Source organism: Quercus lobata, chromosome 5 (assembly GCF_001633185.2).
Source record: "Quercus lobata isolate SW786 chromosome 5, ValleyOak3.0 Primary Assembly, whole genome shotgun sequence".
NCBI classification, from domain to species: domain Eukaryota; kingdom Viridiplantae; phylum Streptophyta; class Magnoliopsida; order Fagales; family Fagaceae; genus Quercus; species Quercus lobata.
The window spans coordinates 85,948,810-85,959,131 of NC_044908.1; the positions used below are offsets into that span (position 1 = coordinate 85,948,810).

The 10,322-nt window shown below is 39.1% G+C and overlaps 1 pseudogene; it reads left to right on the plus strand.

Moving 5' to 3' along the window:
- Positions 1-9,201, plus strand: part of LOC115989782 — a 30,551-nt pseudogene extending 21,350 nt beyond the window's left edge.
- Positions 9,202-10,322: the final 1,121 nt, after the last annotated feature.

Consider the following 10,322-nt stretch of genomic DNA (forward strand, 5'->3'; position numbering starts at 1 on the left):
GTATGATAGCATATGTTAAGTTTCCGCACACTAGTTGTTTGACATATTGCTTGAATTGATTAAGTTGTTATTTGGGGGTCTAAACGTTCAAAGGTGTTTTTACACGTTTTTGAACTTTCAATGTCCATGCTTAGCTTATGGAAATTTTTGTTTCTGTTTTGAGCTATTTTATATTGTTGGTTTTGTTCTTCATCATGTGCTTAGCTAGGGTTAGCTGTTTTTGTCCGATCTGCTGTTGATGTGGTGTTTCAAATTGATCCTGTGTGGTATCCTATTGATGTGTTGTTGAATGTGGGTCCTTTTTCAGCTGATTGTGTGGCTTTATTTTGACTCCCACTACTGTGTTGTTCAATTTGGGTCATTTGTGTCCCTCATTGCTATTTTCTGGCCATTTTCATCCAGCTATTAGGGTTTCTTCATTATCCCTAAATTTCCACTAACCCACTGCTAATAAAGTCTTTTGGATTGTGTTCTGTCATTTCCCTTGTTCATATTACAGACTAGTCATGTCACCATTCAAGAAAGCTGCGGTGAAAGGAGGTAGTTCCAAAGGGAAGGAACCAGTAATTGATGTTGATGATTACCCACCTCAAACAAAAGGGACTCGCTCTTCATCAAAGAGATTCGATCCCAACAAGTTCAGATCATATGCAGCCTATCAGTCTTATGAGAATTACTTTCTACATGCCACACCATTACTAGAAAGAGCTGTGGATCAGCCCTCACTTCATGACACTGACATTTCGAAATGGTTTGCTCACAAGGATTGGAATTACCTTCTCTCTGATCTGGATGACGCGTATGAAGATTTGGTAAAAGAATTTTATGCTAACGCAATTGTGGAAGGAGATGAACTTAAGTGCTGGGTTCGGAAAAAGAGCTTTTCTGTCTCTCCTGCATATTTGGCAGAAATTCTTCACATCAACAGACCAATTTTCCGACATTCTCCGGTTTATGATGATCTCTGTCCTGATGAGGAGCTTCTCAAAGAAAGTCTTGATCAAGACTTGGAGTTCTCACCCAATGGGAAATCCATCAGTGTTTCCTCTCTTTCTCCAAAACTGAGAGTGCTTACAATTGTGATGTTTCACAATTTGTACCCTTTATCAAGCACTGGGTATATGAACCTCGGACGTGCTTTGTTTCTTCATGATCTAATCTCTGATGTGGGAATAGACATCTGTGCTCATATCTTTCATGTTCTGCGCAAAACGGTTCTTCGAACTGAGTCTCGGATATGCGTTCCTTTCTGCAGTCTCATTTCACGGATCTTGAAGCTCAAGGGAATTTATCCAACAGCAGAAGAATCTCCTATCTCAAAACCAAGTCCAATCAACATGCGTACATTCAATGCAAGCATTGGACATAGTCTGTTTTAGGGTTTTATCATGGAATAGCCAAAGGAGGAGATTGTAAGGTTGAATTTATTCAACCATCTAATTGGCTTTATTCCGTGCCAAATTTGCTTGTAATTCAGCATTAAGTAACCCTGTATTTAGGTGGGTTTGATGTAAGGGTAGTGAGTGAGATAGAGTGAAGATTGCTCAAGAGTGTGCAAGAAAATAGAGACTCGCGGCTGGGACTCGCGGGTGACTCGCGGCTGGGACTCGCGGGTGACTCGCGGCTGCAAGCCGCCAAACGCAGCACACGTGCCAAGCATGCTGGAAGATGAACAGTCATGCAAGCTGGAGCACTACAGGACAAAACAGGACAACTGGCCATACGGTTATCTCGCGACTGGATCTCGCGACTTAGTCAAGTCACGAGGTCAAGCCGCAAGCCACCCCTATTTTGTAAAACCTGACGTTTCACATTCCTCTCCCACTCCAGTATAAATACCCCTTTTACCCACGATTGAAAGAGAGCTTCCAGAGAGAATTTTGAGAGAGAAACCCTAAAGAAAAACAAGATTGATTCACCCACAATCTATACCTTAGAGTCTCTTCAAATTCCTCAACTCTCTTCCTCTCCATTGTCAAATCCTTGAGAGGCATTATACCAAACCTGGTTCTCACCATCATCATCACTGTGAGACAGTTGTTTGGATTTCTGGAAAGCAGTTAGGAAGGAATCAATCTTCATTGGTTGATGCTACGGTCTAGTAGCGGAATCCGGGAAGCTAGAAAAGAAAAAGGTTCTGCGCAACCTCGTTGGAGCAAGAAGCTTGGAGGGCTTAGGTGCACTGGGTAGTTTAGGCTTGGAGGGTCTATTGCTATCCATGTATCCCAACTGTATTTTCTAGTGGATTGTTTACCGCTTGGAGGGCGGCGGAGAGGTTTTACGCCGAGGGCTTCGGTTTCCTCTTCGATAACACATCGCGTGTTGTCTTTGTGTTTGCATCTTCCTTCCTCTCTATCTTTGCCTTTTTATTATCTGCTGTGGATTTTATTTTGTGTTGGCTTAGATAGTTTTTAACCAATTTCATATTATAGCATATGTTAAGTTTCCGCACACTAGTTGTTTGACATATTGCTTGAATTGGTTAAGTTGTAATTTGGGGGTCTAAACGTTCAAAGGTGTTTATACACGTTTTTGAACTTTCAACCTGCCCAAATTCTTCTATCATTTCTAGATCCTCCTGACCTTTGAGGAGTTGCATTATTCTTTGCTCTTAGCTTTTGGCAATTTGGTCGAGTATGCCCTTGAAGTCCGCAATAATGACACACATAAGTTGCTCTAGGACCTCTTTGTGGTCGTGGGCGTTACTTGGCACGAGATTCAGACCTGCCTACAGATTGATTACGGGGATTCAGCATCGTTGGTTCACCACATTCTTCTTCTCCTCCACCTCGAGCTTCTCACCAGTAAGGTTAGCTACAACTGGATCTTTGGCCTTTACAAACTTCACTTCTTTAGTGACATTTCCAGATGAACTACTTCCTCTGGTATATCCCAATCCGGATTTGTCTAAAAAGCTCTTTTGAGATGAGATAACATCATCTAGCTTCTTGGTGGTGACCCTCTCTATTTTAGCATTTGCTTGCACAACCTCATTCTCAAGAAATCTCACTTTGTGTAAGCTTCGGACAACTCACAATTCAGTGTTTCTATCTCACATTTGGCCTCCCTATATCGGATTAGGAGACTTTTGTAGTCCTCCTCAGCCTTCTTCATTTTTCTCACAGCAGCCTTGGCCACCCTTGTGTACTCACCCGACTTCTCCAAGAGTGAGTTATAATTCTCTTGAAGATTTGCTGTGCTTTCATCTTCTTCAGCATCTAATTCTTCAACAATTCCTAGTGATTCATCATCACTATGTTCTCCAAGGTCTCGTACAAGCAGATTTAACTCATCTGAAGACTCAACATGAGCAATAGTCATAAAAGCCGAATAGTTCCCCTCTCCATCACAGTTCTCTTTAGATTCTGAGTCAGACGAATTCGAGTCACTCAAAGACGTGGCATACACTTTACCTTTCGATTTCAAATAATTCAGACATTCCTTCTTAAAGTGTCCATGCCCGTTACATTCGAAACAAGTAACACCTTGTGTGGGTTGGGATTCTTTTCCATCTTTCTTTTTGAATTCCCTTTTCTCCCTTCCAAAACTTTGGAATTTTCTTTTATCATCAAATTTGCCATTATTTTTGAATTTCAAGAACTTTCTGAAATTTTAGACAAGGTATGCAACATCTTTGTCAACCACATCTTCTCCCGATGAGTCTTGATCTTCCACCTTCTCATTAATGGTCCTTAGAGAAAGAGATTTACTCTTCCGTTGATTGGGCAGCGACATCTCATAAGTCTGCAGAGAACCAACCAGCTCCTGTACTTTGATGTCATCAAGGTCCTTGCTCTCTTCAATCGCTGTCACTTTAGCACGAAAACTTTCCGGCAATGATCGAAGGATCTTCCTTACAATTTTTGAATCCTCCGTTTTCTGCCCCAAGTTGAATTTACTGACAACCACCTCATTTAGCTTCCCATAGAAAGAGTCAAAAGACTCATCCTCACTCATTTTGAGCTCCTCAAACCGAGTGGTCAGCATTTGTAACTTGGTGTCTTTCACTTTCTTCGTGCCTTCATAGGTGGTTTCCAAAATCTCCCATGCTTCTTTGGCAATGGTGATGTGAGAAATCCTGTGAAATTCATCTGGAGACACACCACAGAAAATAGCATTAAGTGCTTTACTGTTAGCATTAGATGCAGCAAGTGCTGCCTTATCCCAAGTGGATTTGGCTGCCTCAGATCTAGTCCAACCAATCTCAACAGCATCCCAAACGGATTCATCAATAGAACACAGAAAAGCTCTCATGCGAACCTTCTAAAAAGCATAATTACTACCATCAAAATATGGAGGTGCATTTAGGGATTGAGACCTATTTATCTCAAAAGGGAGTCAAGGATCACACAATGGTAATGAAACCAATAGCAGTGTACCCGCTCTGATACCAACTGAAAGTTCAAAAATGTGTATAAACACCTTTGAACGTTTAGACCCCCAAATTACAACTTAACCAATTAAGCAATATGTCAAACAACTAGTGTGCGGAAACTTAACATATGCTATAATATGGAATTGGTAAAAACTATCTAAGCCAAAACAAAATATAATCCACAGCAGATAATAAAAAGGCAAAGATAGAGAGGAAGGAAGATGCAAACACAAAGACAACACGCGATGTGTTATCGAAGAGGAAACCGAAGCCCTTGGCGTAAAACCTCTCCGCCGCCCTTCCAAGCGGTAAACAATCCACTAGAAAATACAGTTGGGATACATGGACAGCAATAGATCCTCCAAGCCTAATCTACCCAGTGCACCTAAGCCCTCCAAGCTTCTTGCTCCAACGAGGTTGCGCCGAACCTTTTTCTTTTCTAGCTTCCCGGATTCCGCTACTAGACCGTAGCATCAACCAATGAAGATTGGTTCCTTCCTAACTGCTTCCCAGAAATCCAAACAGCTCTCTCACAGTAATGATAATGGTGAGAATCAGGTTTGGTATAATGCCTCTCAAGGATTTGACAATGGAGAGGAAGAGAGTTGAGGAATTTAAAGAGACTCTAATGTATAGATTGTGGGTGAATCAATCTGGTTTTTCTTTAGGGTTTCTCTCTCAAAATTCTCTCTGGAAGCTCTCTTACAATCGTGGGTAAAATAGGTATTTATACTGAAGTGGGAGAGGAATGTGAAACGTCAGGTTTTACAAAACAAGGGTGGCTCGCGGCTTGATCTCGCGGCTTGACTAAGTCGCGAGATCCAGTCGCGAGATAACCGTATGGCCAGTTGTCCTGTTTTGTCCTGTAGTGCTCCAGCTAGCATGACTGTTCATCTTCCAGCCTGCTTGGCACGTGTGCTGCGTCTGGCGGCTTGCAGCCGTGAGTCACCCGCGAGTCCCAGCCGCGAGTCTCTGTTTTCTTGCACACTCTTGAGCAATCTTCACTCTATCTCACTCACTACCCTTACATCAAACCCACCTAAATAAAGGGTTACTAAATGCTGAATTACAAGCAAATTTGGCACGGAATAAAGCCAATTAGATGGTTGAATAAATTCAACCTTACAAATCTCCTTCTTGATAATCCTAAGCATGTGTAAAGGCAACCATCTCTAGATCTCACAAGAGATTCACACACACAGCAAAATAAAGCAACCAAGTCCTTAGAGAGCTTTTGGGTACAAAACCCTAAATATATAAGAGGCACACTCTTCTCTCTCTAAAAACCTAATAAAAACGTGCTTAGGGTTTCCTTTATATACTAGGAGTAAAACACTTAACCCTACACATCATATGGGCTTAGGGCTGAGTTGGAAAATTATGCAAAAAAACATTCTACCCGAGATTCGATCGATCGAGTCAGGCCGAAAGTCACTAATACTTCTGCAGCCACTAGATTCCAACTTTACATACAACGCACATACTTTGAGCAAGTCTAAACAAGACTAACAACTGTTTTGATCATGGTTTGCCAACATTACACATTAGAGTTCTAAATACATTAGTTCTTAAGTATTTAGAACCTAACATGTATGTTTGTCAATAGATCATGGATGAATGCTAGAAGAAAGTGCTAGAAGAAAGGACCGAACCATGTGGGGGCACCTCTTGACCATAAGGAATAAAAAAATTTAGTAGTTATATGCGTCAAGTTAGATATTCGCATGTAACTTTGCCTCCCTTCATCAAATCAGCCCAAAATTTTTTATATGAATCCTTGTGCATCTTCTTGTCTGCACTATCATACTGTAATGGTTGATGTTTGATGTTTGAATAGCAGAAATTCTCCTCTATTTTCTTCTTCTTTGGCTTTGATTTCTCCACCACCTCACCGCAATCCTCCTCTATTATTTTCTTCTTTCTTTTGCTACAAATTCTCCACTAGCACATTGTCTCTTTGTTTTCTCCAAAGGTTTTTTACCTTCCCTATATCTACTTTTAAGCTTTTGTTCAAAAATTTCAAACACACATGAGTAATGGACACATAAACTCTCATAACTTTTATCACAATTTGCCATGTGGCAAATTGTGAGTCGTGAAAGTGTGGATCCACCATTTGACATTTACCATTCATAACTCACCACATGGTGAGCTGTGGAAAAAGTTGTGGGACTTTAGGCATCTCTAGCTTTACTTGATACACATATGGGATTTTTACTATTTTGTTTTGTCCAAGAGTCATCTACTAGATCTACTCGTGGGATTCACTTCTCCACATCTTTCTTTTTCCTACCTTTTTATCTTTTATATATATATATATATATTAATGAGGTGTGATAGGAATCTAAATGTGTCTTGTGCAATATATTATTAAGTTAAATATATGAACTTATGGCTTAAAAAATAGATATATGAATTTACATTTTTTAAAATATCTTAAAAAAAAAAATTTGGGGTTCTAATTTATAATTAAATTATTATAAATATAGCGATAACCTCAAATGGTAAGCTGAGATTGACCAATACCAAAATATATCATTTCTTTGAGACTTTAAATAAACTTAAATGACTTTAATACAAAATTGATGGCCTTTCTCTCAACAAACACCCCAACCCCCCCCCCCCCCCCCCCCCATTTAGCTCGAATCTGCTTCTGCCCCCCCCCCCTAGCTCGAATCTGCTTCTGCCCCTAGCTAGAAGACAGCTGTTAGGATCTAATAATTCCTGCTCCAATGACCAAATTAGTGGCTGGAAATCAACCGAGGACAGAGTTGTGGTGAAGCACGTAAGCGTGATGGAAGCACTTAAGCGAGATGGTGAATTCTACATAGATAAATGGACTTTTTAAGTTGCTTATACTTCGAATTGTAAAATTAGTAACTCAATAGTTTTCAAAATGAAATGATTGGATCTGTAAACTTAATATTTTAATACTTTTTATATTTAATATAATTTAAAAAAATAAAAGAAGTATTGATAAATAAATAAAAGAAAAATGGTAAAATGTCGTTGATGAGGTGACACAACAAAAATTTTAAAAAGTTAAATGCAATTAAAATATCAAACTCTCTATGCTTGATTATATAGGAATATATACCACTTGAAGGAAACCGGTCAAATTTGGTACGTACAGACTGCATGGGTCATATTCATGCTGGACAGGTTAGTCTGTTGTTCGAAAATGGATCATTACATATTGATATTGTGTTATCATATGTTTTTCTTGAATAGTTCTAATAAATATTTCTTACTTGTAATAGGCTAAAATAGACCCGACACCGCTTCACCGCGCAGCAAAGTTGATAATCAATTCTCAAATGGAAGACGGAGATTTTCCTCAACAAGTATCTTCTTATTTGTCATATCTTCTGTAAAGTTGTGATTTACAACTATGTTTTATGTTGACTTTATTCCATGACAAAAAGTGTTGTAATTGTATTAATTTTGTTCCTTGTATTTTGTGGGATTCTATTGTATTGGGTTTAGTATTAAATTAGTGAGAATCGAACATGTATTGGAAGAACAAGTGGATTTCGTGAGAAGCTATACCGTGAACTTGCCACTTGCAGAGCACATGACTGGAATGCGAAGAGTCATGACAACTGGAGTTTTCGCGAGTAATTTGCGAGTAAGGCCTTCCTGCGAAATACCCGCAAAACATTCGGTTTTACTATTTTGTCATTTGTGCTCCACCAAGTCTTCACCCATACTATATATACCCTTATTACCCACATATTGTAATGAGTGCTTTTCAGAGAGAAAACCCTAGAAATTGCACTTGAGAGTTAGAGATTGTCATACCCACAATCCTTTACACATTTCCTTGTAGTTTTCATCTACTTCTACCTCTCCATATCCAAATCCTTGAGAGGTTGATAACCCAAACACTTACCACACCCAATCTGAGTGTAAAGTGAGGTTTTGGTGCTGCTGGGAAGCATCGAAAGAAGCCAATCGTTGGCGGATGCAATCGGGCTAAATTGTGTGATTCGGGAAAGCTAGAGAAGACAAGGCTTCGTCAAGTTAGTTGGTAGCAGGAGCTTGGAGGGCTTAAGTACATGGGGTCGACTAGGCTTCAAGGGTCTTTTGTTATTCATGTACTTCAATTTATTCTCTGGTGGATCGATTTAATGCTTGGAGGACAGCGGAGAGGTTTTTCGCCAAGTTATTTGGTTTTCTCTTCGATAACATGTCTCGGTGTTATCTTGTGTTTGCATCCTTCTTCCCTACTTCTTTAGCTTTCGTTTTATTGTTGATATCTGATGAATATGGCTTAGAGTAGTTTTATCGTTTGTTCGCTTGCATTTACTCTAATTCTGCACTTAGTTTAAATTAGAGTAAAAGCAACCGAGTCGTAACTTTGAATTAGGGATCTAAACAAGCTCTTGTGTTTTTACACAAGTTCGAGCTTTCAGCTTCAAATAACAAACGAAGTAAAAAAGATACTAACAAGAAAAATGAAAATTGACATGAACACAAAGTTCATTTTTGCACTATGGAGAACAATTTTACCCTTGTCTAGTAAACTTTCTAGTAGTTTGCTCAGAAACCCAAGTAATTGAAGCTTGACTTTCTATTTTAGAATTCGGATAGAAAAGGGACAGAGTAATATTAAAACAATATGAAGTCCTATATTAAGCTTGAATTTTACTTATAATACTTTCTAACCACTTATCACATGTAATGGCAAGAAAGCACTGGAGTCTTCTTCAAGAACTGCATGTTACACTATGCAGCATATCGATGTAGCATATTGAAATATCTTCACATTGTGGACTCTTGCAGAATATCGCAAGTGTATCCCATTGCCACCAAAAGTCATGTAACCAACCACTACAAGAGCAGCATAGGGAGTTGTTAATTCCTTATCTATTCTATACTACCTACTTTTCTCTTAGTTATTGCCCACCAATACTGTTTCTTTGCAGCTATTGATATATGACAGTGATAGGCCACAAACTAAATGACCCCTTGTGATAGAAATTAATTAATTAATTAGCCAAGTTATTAATTAATCAATTTATCATGCAAACGCGTGGTAACACAAACAAATCACCAATAAACTAATTATGTAGTGGAAAATAAATAACACGGTAATTTGTTTACGAATGGGGAAAACCTAACGGCAAAAACCCCACCGGGTGATTTTCAGGTCACCACTCCCGAAACTCCACTATTATCACAACAAGCAGTTACAAGTAAAGGAATCTCAAGTACCTTACCAACCTACAGTTGAACCCTTACCCCAATACCCAATTGGACTTGTTCTGTAGTAACAGTTCCCCTTTCTGATGCACGACTCCCAAGTATGTGACTAACCAATTGTGCGGATCCCAATACGCGACTTCAATTACCAACTAAGAAGGTTGTTGGCTGCAAAGTTCTTCAATTCATCCACACGATAAAGATCAAGAAGATGCTTGGTTACAAAACCCTACGGTGCACATACACAGCAACTTCTTCAAGAGAAAGAGATGAACTAGGGCAAGAACTTCGTCTCTAGTCACAATTTGCTTGAACAGAATTTTCTCAATGCTTGTGCAACTTGTAAACTGTTTGACGACCCTTAAAACAATCCTTTTTATATGTCTAGGGTTAGGAGAAAAGAAAGTCTAAAGATATATTCACGGATCCCAAGAAAATCAAATCAAAATTCTTAAATTCTTAAACCTCGACAGATAGAAGGTGTCGAGCACACGGGGATTGAACAGCTTTCTTAAGCTCGATAGATGCAGCTGTCAAGCTTTAATGAATTTGCACTATCAACTTGTTTTCTTGGACAGACTTGAAGGCTTCAACACTTGATCTTGAAACATGGTTTCTTGAAGTATTTAAACATATCCTAACTCTACCCAAATACAAGTAAAGTGAGTTTTGTCAAAGGATAAGCCAATTACATAAAATAATGACATATGTTCCTAACAAGTGAAATACATATGTCCTAACA